Source organism: Prunus persica, chromosome G4, assembly GCF_000346465.2.
Source record: "Prunus persica cultivar Lovell chromosome G4, Prunus_persica_NCBIv2, whole genome shotgun sequence".
Classification (NCBI taxonomy): Eukaryota; Viridiplantae; Streptophyta; class Magnoliopsida; order Rosales; family Rosaceae; genus Prunus; species Prunus persica.
This window is the reverse complement of record NC_034012.1, coordinates 11936690-11949432: the sequence shown is the minus strand read 5'-3', so window position 1 is coordinate 11949432 and position 12743 is coordinate 11936690. Positions and strand designations below refer to the sequence as shown.

The 12743-nt window shown below is 36.4% G+C and overlaps 1 pseudogene across 1 annotated transcript; it reads right to left on the bottom strand.

Moving 5' to 3' along the window:
- LOC18780754 lies at nt 367–12417 on the bottom strand (annotated as a pseudogene). Its single transcript, XR_002271247.1, has 14 exons — nt 10994–12417; nt 10685–10798; nt 10304–10452; nt 10001–10211; nt 9643–9886; nt 9395–9545; nt 9009–9308; nt 2484–3724; nt 2228–2388; nt 1841–1989; nt 1538–1745; nt 1176–1419; nt 939–1078; nt 367–852 (listed from the first exon to the last, which is right to left on the bottom strand). The product of XR_002271247.1 is annotated as an uncharacterized LOC18780754 (transcript).

Here is a 12743-nt window from a genome sequence, read left to right as displayed (position 1 = left end):
CTCCACCTCTTTTAGAGCGTTGGTCACAAGTTGGTATGCACTCTCTCCCTAGCATCACCCTTTATATAATACCTATATCCTCAAAGTCATAAATGTACGCCATGGCTGAAAACGCAGGTCACGCTCACGTGTCATCAAATAAATGCATTTCTTTTCATTTAAAATAATAATAATAATAAAAGAAGAAGAAGCCTTTCTATGCCTCATTATCACATTGACTTCACACTTCGGCTTTACTACGGTACCAGGGTCCGTTATTCACGTTTTGGATTCAATAGTCACATGTGCTTTTACGTCACTTATTGTGTATTGTATTTTAGTATTTTAATTAATTTTAAGTTGGATACTATAAGATTCTAATTCCAATTTAAAATATCACAGTCATGCTTTAAGATAACCTTACTGCTTCGTTCACAAAGTGTACGTTTGAAAAATAGTTGGTAGCATGTACATGAATAGCTAAAAGGTTTTTATCACTCAACCTATATATTGTTCAATAAAGGACACCACTTCGATCTATAAACTAAGTTACCACGAACTAATCAATCGTTAACGAACCTCCAAAAGTGTAATTGATATTTCGTTTCTTGAAGATGATTGATTACCTGAAGAAGAGCCTGCTTCATGTGATTCCTTTTCCATAAAGAAACTAGGTTGTTTGGGCTGAGCCAATGCAATCTCACTTCCCAACATTATAACCACAGATGACATGCTTGGTCTATCCTCGGGATGATGTTGCACACATAAGAGACTAACATGGATGCAACATAACACTTCCAATAGAGTACATGAACTTTCTAAACACGTATCAATCAGTTCTAAAGGCCTTCCTTGATTCCATAATCTCCATGCCTGAAACATGTCAAAACTCCTTTGTGGTGAATGGCCATTCACATGTCTAATATATCTGAAGCAGAAAGTACACGCTTGATACTTACATGTCCAATAAGGCTATGGCTGTGGTTTGGATGGTACAATCCCTTATTTTTCCTTCCACTTATGACCTCCAGCACCAAAATACCAAAGCTAAATACATCCGATTTGACAGAAAACAGCCCATCCAGGTGCCATGTAACCGCTGTTGAAAGTAGAAACATCATATGCAAGTGAGACCATAATAAACCATTGATGGGGATGAAAACTAGATCATGCAAAATATTATAAGAAAAACTTACTATGTTCCAACCACTCTGTTTGTATTTCCACCAGTCTGATCTCCTCCAATTAAAGTTCTAGCCAAGCCAAAATCTGAAATTTTTGGATTCATTTCATTATCAAGTAAAACATTACTTGCTTTGAGATCTCTATGAATAATTCTTAGCCTGGAATCTTGATGGAGATAGAGGAGACCCCGAGCAATTCCGCAGATAATGTGGAAATGTTTAGGCCAATCTAACAGTAGTCCTCCTCTCACTTGATCTGGCACACAAATCCAACTTCAGTAATATTTACAAAACTGTTTAAAAACCTATATATGAATTATTTTAAAACAATTAAGCAATTAATTTGGCCTAAATAAGGTTCCAAAGGTCCAAACCGAAAATAAAGGAGTCCAGGCTTCCATTAGGCATGTATTCATAAATCAGCATTTTCTCCTCTCCTTGAACGCAGCATCCAAGTAGCTTTACAAGATTTCGATGCTGAAGCTTGGCAATCAGAATAACTTCATTCTTGAACTCATTCAATCCTTGGCCAGAACTTCTTGAAAGCCTCTTCACAGCAATTTCTTGTCCATGTAGTGTTCCCTGGAAATTTACAGCATTTCAAAATATTACGAAACTCTGGATGAAGTGATTCTTTGTCAGTTTGGCCCTTATTATAAAGCAAGTTACAAGTTTACCCTGTAAACAGGTCCAAATCCACCTTCTCCGAGCTTGTTATTGCTTGAAAAGTTATTTGTGGCTCCTATTACTATGGTTAGGTCGAAGAGCGGGAGCTCCAGGTCCTCCTTTGGTTCCCCTTCATTGTTCTGATTTGTTTTGCCTATTTCTGTTTTATTTCATATATATTAGAAATGGGCTTCATGTTAGCGGTAGCCTATAAGTAAGAGTAAGCAAACAAAAACTTATATATGCAGATGGAATATGTACTAGTTTCACCATATCTCTTCTAGCCAAATTAAACTCGATCGAATTTTAAATCCCTCTATCAAATACTCATCAAAATACAATAAAAAAACAGCCATGAACATTTTGCAAAGATGGCCAGGGTAGGGTAGTTGATCTACCTTTTAATTTTCTCCTGCTTCGGTGAAGGAAATATCCAACTAACAGCACTCCAGAGAGCACTATTGCTACGGAAACTGCAATTGCCACTGCCATTTACTGCCATTTTCTTCATCATGGTTGTATGATGCAGTAGAGATGGGACGATAAACAGAAAATTCAGCTAAAAAATAGGAAAAATCAAGGTCAATTATTTAACTTAGATAGAAGCGAAATAAAAAGTATTTAACAAGCAGCTCATGTTACCAAGTTCCAAACCTAACTCTGAAGCTGGCATCCGAATATACAGATCCTGTCCAGCAGCTGTAAACTGCCTGACATCTATTAGATCACCAAACCAGATGGCACATCCGGTACCTCCTCCTCTGATATCTGAGCTTGTATAAGCCATACAGGAACAGTTTTTCAAGCATTTAGTTTTGCATTCCTTGAGATTCATACTTTTGCTCACCCAAGAATGTGTAGTCTCTGGCAGTTTCAGGCCATTAAATTTGACAAACCCACCAGTCTATCAAATTCCATTTTTCTTGAGACTTAGGCTTGAATCCTTTTAGTCATTGGCAGACTAGATTCTCACCAATGATACAATTTCCATTGGCTCCACAGAGGCCATAATTATCACACAAGTCTATTGGTACTGATGAATAGGCCCTCCAAGTTTAATCTGCTTCAACCCATGTAAAGCAATCATGAGTACTGGTGGTTTGGTTCAAAACTAGTCTTGAGATTACAGACTTATTTTGAAGGTTGTACATGTAGTACACATCCTCGTCATTGTAGACAAAGTCGAAACGATAAAGTGGATTAGGCCTTAATTCTGGTGCACCACTGAATCTCAGACCATTCCATGGGCCACTACGATAGTATTTTGCAGTGCCTTTCCAAATATATGCCTCAGGATATGTATCATGTCCCATTTCAATCCCAAAAGTGAAATATCCTGGACACGGGTCTTCTGAATTTTTCCGTGCTGATAAACTCCGTTTTAGACCCGTCCTCAAGTCCCATCCCAACTTCATTCCTGGTAACAATGTATCAGAAGGATAGTCGAAGCTTTGCCACAAATAAGTTCCTGTATTTCCATCTTTCACATCTCTTTCTACCAAATTTCCAGAATTTAAAAGCTGTACCATTGCACTTTGGACGTGTTTACGTGTGCTTCTCGACCAAGCAACACTCTTGTTCTGACCCAACAGCACAAGATTGCCTGTGCTGTTTATCATCAACATGCCGGAAGAATAATTAATGGGGTTGCATCTGTTTGCAACCCAAACAACAGTTCTAACTGGGATGTTCTTGTACCAAATCCCCTAGTAACGATTCGTGGAACTACCTGGACTGAAGAAACCAAGCTCAAAGCTTCCATCACTTGAAACCAAGGTCGTGTTGTCAAGGATAGACTGCAAGGGGCTAATGCTGTCAACTGCAACGGAAATTGTGAATAACAGAAAGAGCAAATTAGTACTGATAAGCACAAAATAAAGTTCACCCATTAAACTCTAAATTTTCCTTCTTTTTTTTTCCTTGATGTCCCCTGCCTAATGGTTTCCTGCAAGTTAAAGATATAATTAGAAAGGAAAGATACTTGTGGTTCAGAATTGATAGGATTATATGCATCCTCAACCAAACTTCAAAGAATTGTGGAAATTTGAAGATGGTTGGTTTTTGACAAGTCAAAAGTAGATTTTCCTCTGCTTGATCTACATAATCCATCAAGGGTGTGGCCCTACCTGTCAACAACTGAATACAAAATGCGTTTTGGAGTAAAAGTTTCCATCTTGGACGAAATTTTACATCGTTACTGCCTAATCCAAACGAAATTTGAGAGCTTTTCGGCTCAAAATCTTGGCCTATTTGAATTCGTTACTTTAAAATTTCAAAAGAGGTCTGGGTACTTACTGTTGGCAGTTGAAGATTGTCAAAGACAGAGAAAGTGGCGGCATTGTTGTTGCGACCTCTAAATATCATGACTGTAATCTCTGTTTCCACACTCTCTCCTCTGCTTGTAAGGAATAACAAATAAGTACTTGGGCTCGCCAATGCCACCCTCTTCCCTTTTCTACCTTAAACTTTCTGGCTTCTTCCCTTTTCTCCCAGTTATCGCTCATTTTAGCCATCGTTCGTTCCTAAAGAAATTAATCAAATAAAAGACTTTTCGAATTTCTCTATATAAAAGCTAATCAAGCTACGCCTGGAGTGCGTTTGGTAAATCGGGGCTTGAGAATGGGAGTATTTCTGTAGAAGGGATTTTACTCATTAGTGATTTTAGCTGAATCAATTCATGCCAGTATCGCTCTTACATAGAATCAATTTATTGCAAATAAGTGCTTTAATACTGCACATAAGTGATTTTAATGTTACAGTCCTGATCTCTTGGACTACATGGGTCCAAGAGATTTGTGGTCACTCACCGTTGGATGTAAATTCAACGATTCACTCACTCTTGCACTCCTTTTAAAAAACTTTTTTGAACCATTAGATTAATATTCAACGGTGGGTGACCACAATCTCTTATACTCCTGTTGTCCAAGAGATCGGGACTGTTTAATGTTATTTATGGTGTTTGGCTACCTAAAGAAAAAGTGTTTTTTTGTTGTAAATTTTCATCATCAAACATATTAAAATTGAAAAAACACATATAATATTAAATTTTGAGCATTCTTAAACAAAAATTAAAAAAAATATATAGCTCTAAATCATACAAAAATTTTCTTTTAAAAAACTACATGGATAAATGTTTCTTTATGATGAGAAAATATATTGTTAAATGACACAAATATGCCGTCCAAAAATAAAAAGACACAAATATCAAGAAGACATAAAAAGATTTGCACTTCTCTCAATCATCCATCTCTCGTGCACGAGTTAATTTTTCTTTTACAATAGTCTCTGCCTCATGTGTTGGGGGAAGTAGCTCTTCATCATTATCATATGGTTGGAACTCAACATCTACCATGGAATGAATTCTTATTAAGTTATGGAGAGCCATTAAAGCGACAACGACTTGTACTTGTTTTCCCAAAAGAAAATTATGAATTTGACATATCATTCTCCATTGCTTTTTCTGTACGCCAAATGCTTTTTTTTAGTTATTTTTTTGGTAAAAAGGGGGCCGAAGCCCAAACAACACAAAAAGAATTACACAACAACCATCCTTGGACGAGCCAAGCTTTTGGCATCAGCAGCAAGAAGCTCAACAACCATGCCAGGCTCCAAATGTTCTTTCAATTGTGCATCTTAGAGATGAATGTATATGATTAAAAATTTCTTTCTCCTTCTTGTTTGGTTTTCTAGTCAAAAATCAGGAAGATGATATTGCTCACCCTTATAAAGGCCTAAATATCATTTCATTTGTTGATAGCCATCATCACCCGAATAATATTTACCTATACATGTGAATCAATAACAATAACAATATTGTTTTCCATATTTGATAGAAGAAACATATCCAACTTGAAATAAATAACATTTTGATTACTAACCAATAGGTGGATGTGGAAGTTTCAATGCTGGTATTGTTAAGGCCTTAATAAATACATGTATTATGGGCGGCGCCCCCCCATACAGCCCAAGAAAATGTAAATCATATACAACCATGATATTCTAGATAGTGATGCGTTTTCTACCAATACAAGGCTCTTGTCTTTTTTTACACACAACAACTATATATGTGTTCCATCATTTGCCCCTATACAATCTTTAAAGTATGGCCAATGTAGATTATATCTTTAATTTTCTTTGAAACTCTCTTGAATTCAGAATTATTAGGACTTATAAGATCAGTAGCCATTCGAGATATAGCTTATAATATTATCTCAAACTACCTTGACGCAGTTTGCCCTGAATGTTAGAACCTTTCTTGTACCATTCTATTAGTGAAACCAAGACCTAATGTGACAAGAAACATTGCTAAAGCCTCTAGTAATGGTGTTTCTCCACCTTTCAAACCATAGGTAATTGTAAGGGTCACCAACAATTTCTTAAACACATGTTATTGAATGACATTATATAAAATAGGAAATTCAAGAATTGAATGACATAAGATGATGCTTTTAAGGTTGAGGTGATGGTAAGTAGGGTGAAATAACTTTTAATGCGTTAGTATGAGGCTTATGAGAAAGAGGATCCAACATTTAGCTAATCTAATGTGGAGGTTAATGCCCAGGGTGGGGGGAAGTAAGTTGTTGGGAGTGATCCAAGACTTAAAAAGGTTTTTAAGAACAAGAAAGGGCAAAGATATGGTTCAAATAAAGAATGAGGTTGAAAAATACTTATTGGAGACAGCTCAAGATCCAGAAGTAGCAGTAGATTTGATTTGTTAGCTTCGTGGAGAGAAAACTCTCCAAGGTTTCTCAATTTTGTCTAAGGTTGCGAGGGATGTATTTGCTAACCCTATTTCTAGTGTGCCTTCAAAATTTGCATTTAGTGTTGGGAAGAGGGTTGTGGATCATTTTGAAGCTTGTTTGACCCCGACAACAATTGAGGCCCTTATTTGCGCTAATGATTGGCTTAAGTGTGAGGCTTTTACTTCAACAAGAAGCCTACTGAAGATGATCTTGAGTTTTATTAGACTTTGGTGAAAATGGAATCTGAAAAGTGTGCATTTGTAGAGATTATAACTTGTTGCTGTAATGTTTTTTTTTTACTTTTTTTTTAAGTTGTTCAATAACCTCTTCCTTTTTATCTCACATTATGTATGTTTTGTTGAGATTACATCACTGCTACGTAGTGCGATTTAGGGGTGGGTATTGGGACCGGAAAACTGGAACATAGAATCGGACCAGATGAAAAAAAGGGGAAAAAAGTCGGTTGACAAAAAAAGTCAACAAATCAAACTGGAATCGGATCGAACTGATTTTAGTTCCAGTTTCACACCACACCAAACCAAACCAGACCAATTTTGTTTTTTTTTTATACAAATTTTTTAAATCCAATGCTATATTTTTAATTTTATAATTAATTTTTTTTCCAAGTTCAACTTCAAAATATTTCTCATTGTATGAATTGGATCATTTGTTAATTTTCAAATCCAAAAAATAATTTGTTTATTATAATTTGTATTTAAAAAAATAAAAATAAAATAAAATAACAATAAAAAAATAATTCAGTTCAAAATCGAAACCTGTCAGAACCTGACCGAAACCAATTAGAACAAGACCGAAATCGATTAGAACCAAATCGGCCAATTTTTTTTTAAAATTTCACTTGAATCGAATCAAACCAAACCGAATGAGACCGTGTCCACCCCTAGTGCAAATGATTCCACAAGTGATGTTGCTGCCAATATTTGAAGTTGACGACTTTGAGTAGTAGCCCATTTATATTTATGTTATGTTTTTATTATTTTGGTTTGTAAGGCTTACTTGAGTTAGTATTTGCAGATTGTTGATGATCAATGAGTTAGTATTTGAGTATTTGGGATTTTGAAAATGTAGGTTGTTGGTGATCAATGAGTTAGTATTTATTTGAAATTGCAGATTGTGGATTTTGAAAATGCAGGTTGTAGATATATTTACTTCGGTGAGATGGCAAAATGCACCAAGGTCGAAGGTGGTGACAAATATTTTCAGAAGAGAATAGTTTCTATTATCTCACCAGGTGCCCCCACGCATGGTAATTATATCGATATTATCTTTTATTTTTACTACATGACAAATATTTTTAACTCCAAGTTTTATACTTTGTCCTTTCTAGATATATTTTACACAAGGATATTAAACCTATGAATTATAAAAATTTGTCTAAATCAAATAGGCAATGGATTTTGATAATTTGTGGATTGCGATGGGTGTTTCTTCGTCAGTCTTTACAAGCCAACAAGCTTCTGGAAGCAATCATAATCCGCCTAATTAATTCACAATTTCAATTGGAGCAAGTTTCTTCAGCTTTTCAGTGACTGCAGTTGAAAGATTTTAGGTCAATGTCAATATGCTAAAGTCCTTTAGCAAAATATTTTATAAATTTAAATTTAACCTCAAAGTCGTAAACGTACGCCATGGCTGATAAAGCAGGTCACAAGTCATCAAATAAATTTATTTCCTTTCATTTGTCAAAAAAAAAAACTTGCCTTTCTCTGCCTTATTATTATAACATTGACTTTACACTTCGGTTTTTCTGAAGCTCGCATCTTCACATTTTAATATGGAATCAGAGCATGTTACTCACATTGGACCAAACGTTCACGTATGCTCACGTCAATCAATTTATTTCATTAGTTTCAAGCAAAATGAAATAAATTCTGTTCCTAAAAGAATAACATGCCAACCAGTGTGCATAGCTTAGCCAAATTGTTTACAGTGGAATATACTTTCAATTTTGCACCCGAGTTCGAATCCCCTTCTCCGTAATTTAAATTATATTAAAGTAGAACATTATAAAAATTAAAAAAAATTAAAAAAAACACCGAACCAATGTGAATAATAAAAAGAATGAAAATAAATGCTAGGTTCCATAGCTCAGTTTGGCTAAAGCCTGAACCTTCGTCATTGGATGGGCCTAAGTCCTTTTATTGGGCCTGTTGGATAGAATAACAGAAGGAAAAATACTAACACAAGTCTGTTTATGAGATCCATAGAACTCGGGATATTACGAAAATTTCATCTTCATTCTCATTCTCATTTTCATTCTCCCTCTTTTTCCTCTATATCCTAGCACAAAAAATGAAAACTAAAAATTAAAATTGAAATGGTTATCAAACGGTCTCTAAGTTACTTGTTTTAAAAGTATGCACAACAAGTAAACAAAGCAGCATGAACCTATATACCACGAATTAATCGATTCTTAACGGCCCTCCAAAAGTGTAATCGATATTTCGTTTGTTGAAGATTTTTGATTACCTGAAGAAGAGCCTACTTCATGCGATTCCTTTTCTATAAAGAAACCAGGTTGTTTGGGCTGAGCCAATGCAATCTCACTTCCCAGCATGATAACCACAGATGCCATGCTTGGTCTATCCTCGGGATGATGTTGCACGCATAAGAGACTAATATGGACGCAACGTAACACTTCCGATAGAGTACATGAGCTTTCTAAACACGTATCAATCAGTTCTAAAGGCCTTCCTTGAATCCACATTCTCCATGCCTGAAACATGTCAAAACTCCTCTGTAGTCAATTGCCATTCACAGGCCTAATATGCATAAAGAAGAAATTATACTGCTGATTCTTACATGTCCAATAAGGTTATGACTGTGGTTTGGATGGTAGAATCCCTTATTTTTCCGTCCACTTATGACCTCCAGCACCAAAATACCAAAGCTAAATACATCCGATTTGACAGAAAACAGCCCATCAATAGCATATTCAGGTGCCATATAACCGCTGTTGAAAGTACAAACATGATACGCAAGTGAGAACATAATAAACCATTGATGAGGAAGAAAACTAGATCATGCAAAATATTATAAGAAAAACTTACTATGTTCCAACTACTCTGTTTGTATTTCCACCAGACTGATCTCCTCCAATTAATGTTCTAGCCAAGCCAAAGTCTGAAATTTTTGGATTCATTTCATTATCAAGTAAAACATTACTTGCTTTGAGATCTCGATGAATAATCCTTAGCCTGGAATCCTGATGGAGATAGAGGAGACCCCGAGCAACTCCGCAAATAATATGGAAACGTTTAGGCCAATCTAACAGTAGTTCTCCTCTCACACTATCTGGCAAGTTTAATCCAAATCCAACTTCAGTTCAAAACTGTTTAAAAACCTACATATGAATTATATTAAAGCAAATAATTCTGCCTAAATTTATAAGGTACCAAAGGTCCAAACCAAAAATAAAGGAGTCCAGGCTTCTGTTGGGCATGTATTCATAAATCAGCATTTTCTCCTCTCCTTGAACGCAGAATCCAAGAAGCTTTACAAGATTTCGATGCTGAAGCTTTGCAATCAGTATAACTTCATTCTTGAACTCATTCAATCCTTGGCCAGAACTTCTTGAAAGCCTCTTCACAGCAATTTCTTGTCCATCTAGTAGTGTCCCCTGGAAATTTACAGTATTTCAAAATATTGTGAAACTCTGGATGTAGTTATTTTTTCTTAGTTTGGCCCTTAAAATACAAGTTACAAATTTACCCTGTAAACGGGTCCAAATCCACCTTCTCCGAGCTTGTTATTGCTTGAAAAGTTATCTGTGGCACTAGCTACTGTGGGCAGGTCAAAGAGCGGAAGCTCCAGATCCTCCTCTGGTTCCCTTTCATTGTTCATATTTGTTTCACCTATCTCTGTTTTCCCACATGTAGTAGAAATGGGGTTGAGTCAGTGATAGATTATAAGTAAGAGTAAAGTAAAAAAAAACTTATATATGCAAACGGACTATGTACTAATTTAACCATCTCTTTTTCACGAAATCAAACTCCATACAACTTTAAATCCCTTTCTGTCAAATATTCATCAAAATACAATCAAACAACACCCACAATTTTTTTGCAAAGATGGTTAAGGTAGTTAATGTACCTTTTAATTTTCTCCTGTTTCGGTGAAGGTAATATCCAACTAACAGCACTACAGAAAACACTACTGCTACGGAAACTGCAATTATCATTGCTGTCTTCACTTTACCACCACTTTCTTCATCATGTTTGTATGATGCAGTAGAGAAGATGAGTAAAAAATGCAGCAAACAATAAAGGAAAACTCAGGTCAATGATTTAACTTAGATAGAAGAAAAATGTATTTCTTATCAAAACAACATGGAATCAACAATTGAGTTACATGTCACATAAAAAGTATTTAAAAAGCAGCCGATGTTACAAAGTTCCATACCTAATTCTGAAGCCAACATTCGAATATAAAGATCCTGCCCAGCAGCTGGAAACTGCCTGATATCTATTAGATCACCAAACCAGATGGCGCAGCCAGTACCTCCTCCTCTGATATCCGAGCTTGTATAAGCCATACAGGAACAGTTGTTCAAGCATTTGGTTCTGCATTCCTTGAGATTCATACTTTTGTTCACCCAAGAATGTGTAGTATCTGGCAGTTTCAAGCCAACAAATTTGACAAAGCCATCTTTATATCTTTCCTGGCAGCTTAATGGTTTATTGCGCACACATCCTAGAGACCAGTCCATCAAATTCCATTTTTCTTGAGACTTAGGCTTGAATCCTTTTAGACATTGGCAGACTGGATTCTCACCAATGATACACTTTCCATTGGCTCCGCAGACGCCATAATTATCACACAGTCTCTTGGTACTGATGAATAGGCCCTCCAAGTTTGATCTGCTTCAATCCACGTCAAGCGATCACGAGTACTGGTGGTTTGGTTCAAAACTATTCTTGAGATTACAGACTCATTTTGAAGGTTGTACATGTAGTATACTTCCTCATCATTATAGACAAAGTCGAAACTATAAAGTGGATTAGGCCTTAATTCTGGTGAACCACTGAATCTCAGGCCATTCCATGGGCCAGTACGATAGTATTTTGCAGTGCCTTTCCGAACATATGCCTCAGGATAAGTATCACGTTCCATTTCAATCCCATAAGTGAAATCTCCTGGACACGGGTCGTCTGAATTTTTCCATGCTGAGAAACTCCGTTTTATACCTGTCCTCAAGTCCCATCCCATCTTCATTCCTGGTAACAACGTATCAGAAGGATAGTCAAAGCTTTGCCACAAATAGGTTCCTGCATCTCTTAGTACTAAATTCCCAGAATCCAAAAGCTCTACTGTTGCACTTGGGGCATGTTTAGCTGAGTTTATCCACCAAACGACACTCTTATTCTGACCTAACAGCACAAGATGTCCCGTACTGTTTATCATCAAGATGCCGGAAGAATCATTAATGGGGTTGCATCTGTTTGCAACCCACACAACAGTTCTAACTGGGATGTTCTTGTACCAAATTCCCAAGTAACGATTCTCGGGAGTATCTGGACTGAAGAAACCAAGCTCAAAGCTTCCACCTTTTGAAACCAAGGTCGTTCCATCACGGATAGACTGGGAGGGACTAATGCTGTCAACTGCAAAAGAAAGTGTGAATAACAGAGAGAGCAAATTAGTACCGATCATAAACGAAAAACAAAGATGACCCATTTAGTTTTTGCTCTGGATCTCCGTTCCTACTGGTTCCATTCAAGTTAAGGATAGAATTAGAGAACACCCTTGTGATTGTTGACTGAGAAGACCCTGCATGTACCGTGAAGGAGACGACAATTGACTGGTAAGTAGTGCGGATTGAAAACATAGGCTGTTGCATTTTCTTTCAGTTCAAGTGTAAGGCTATTTAATAGCCATGTTAGATGTTTTTCATTTGATAACAAGAATTCTCCTTAGCTTATGTAAGTTCTAAATTACAGAAGCTCTTTGCAAACTTCCTGATTCTAACATTTGGTATCAGAGCCTAGTTACGGGGCCTGATCAAAAGCTTGCAACCTAGGTGCTAGAGTGAGGAAACAAAAGCATGGCGTCTGAGAATAGTTTTGTGCAACCAGCCATTCCAAGGTTTGATGGACACTATGACCATTGGAGTATGCTAATGGAGAACTTTCTTCGTTCCAAAGAGTATTGG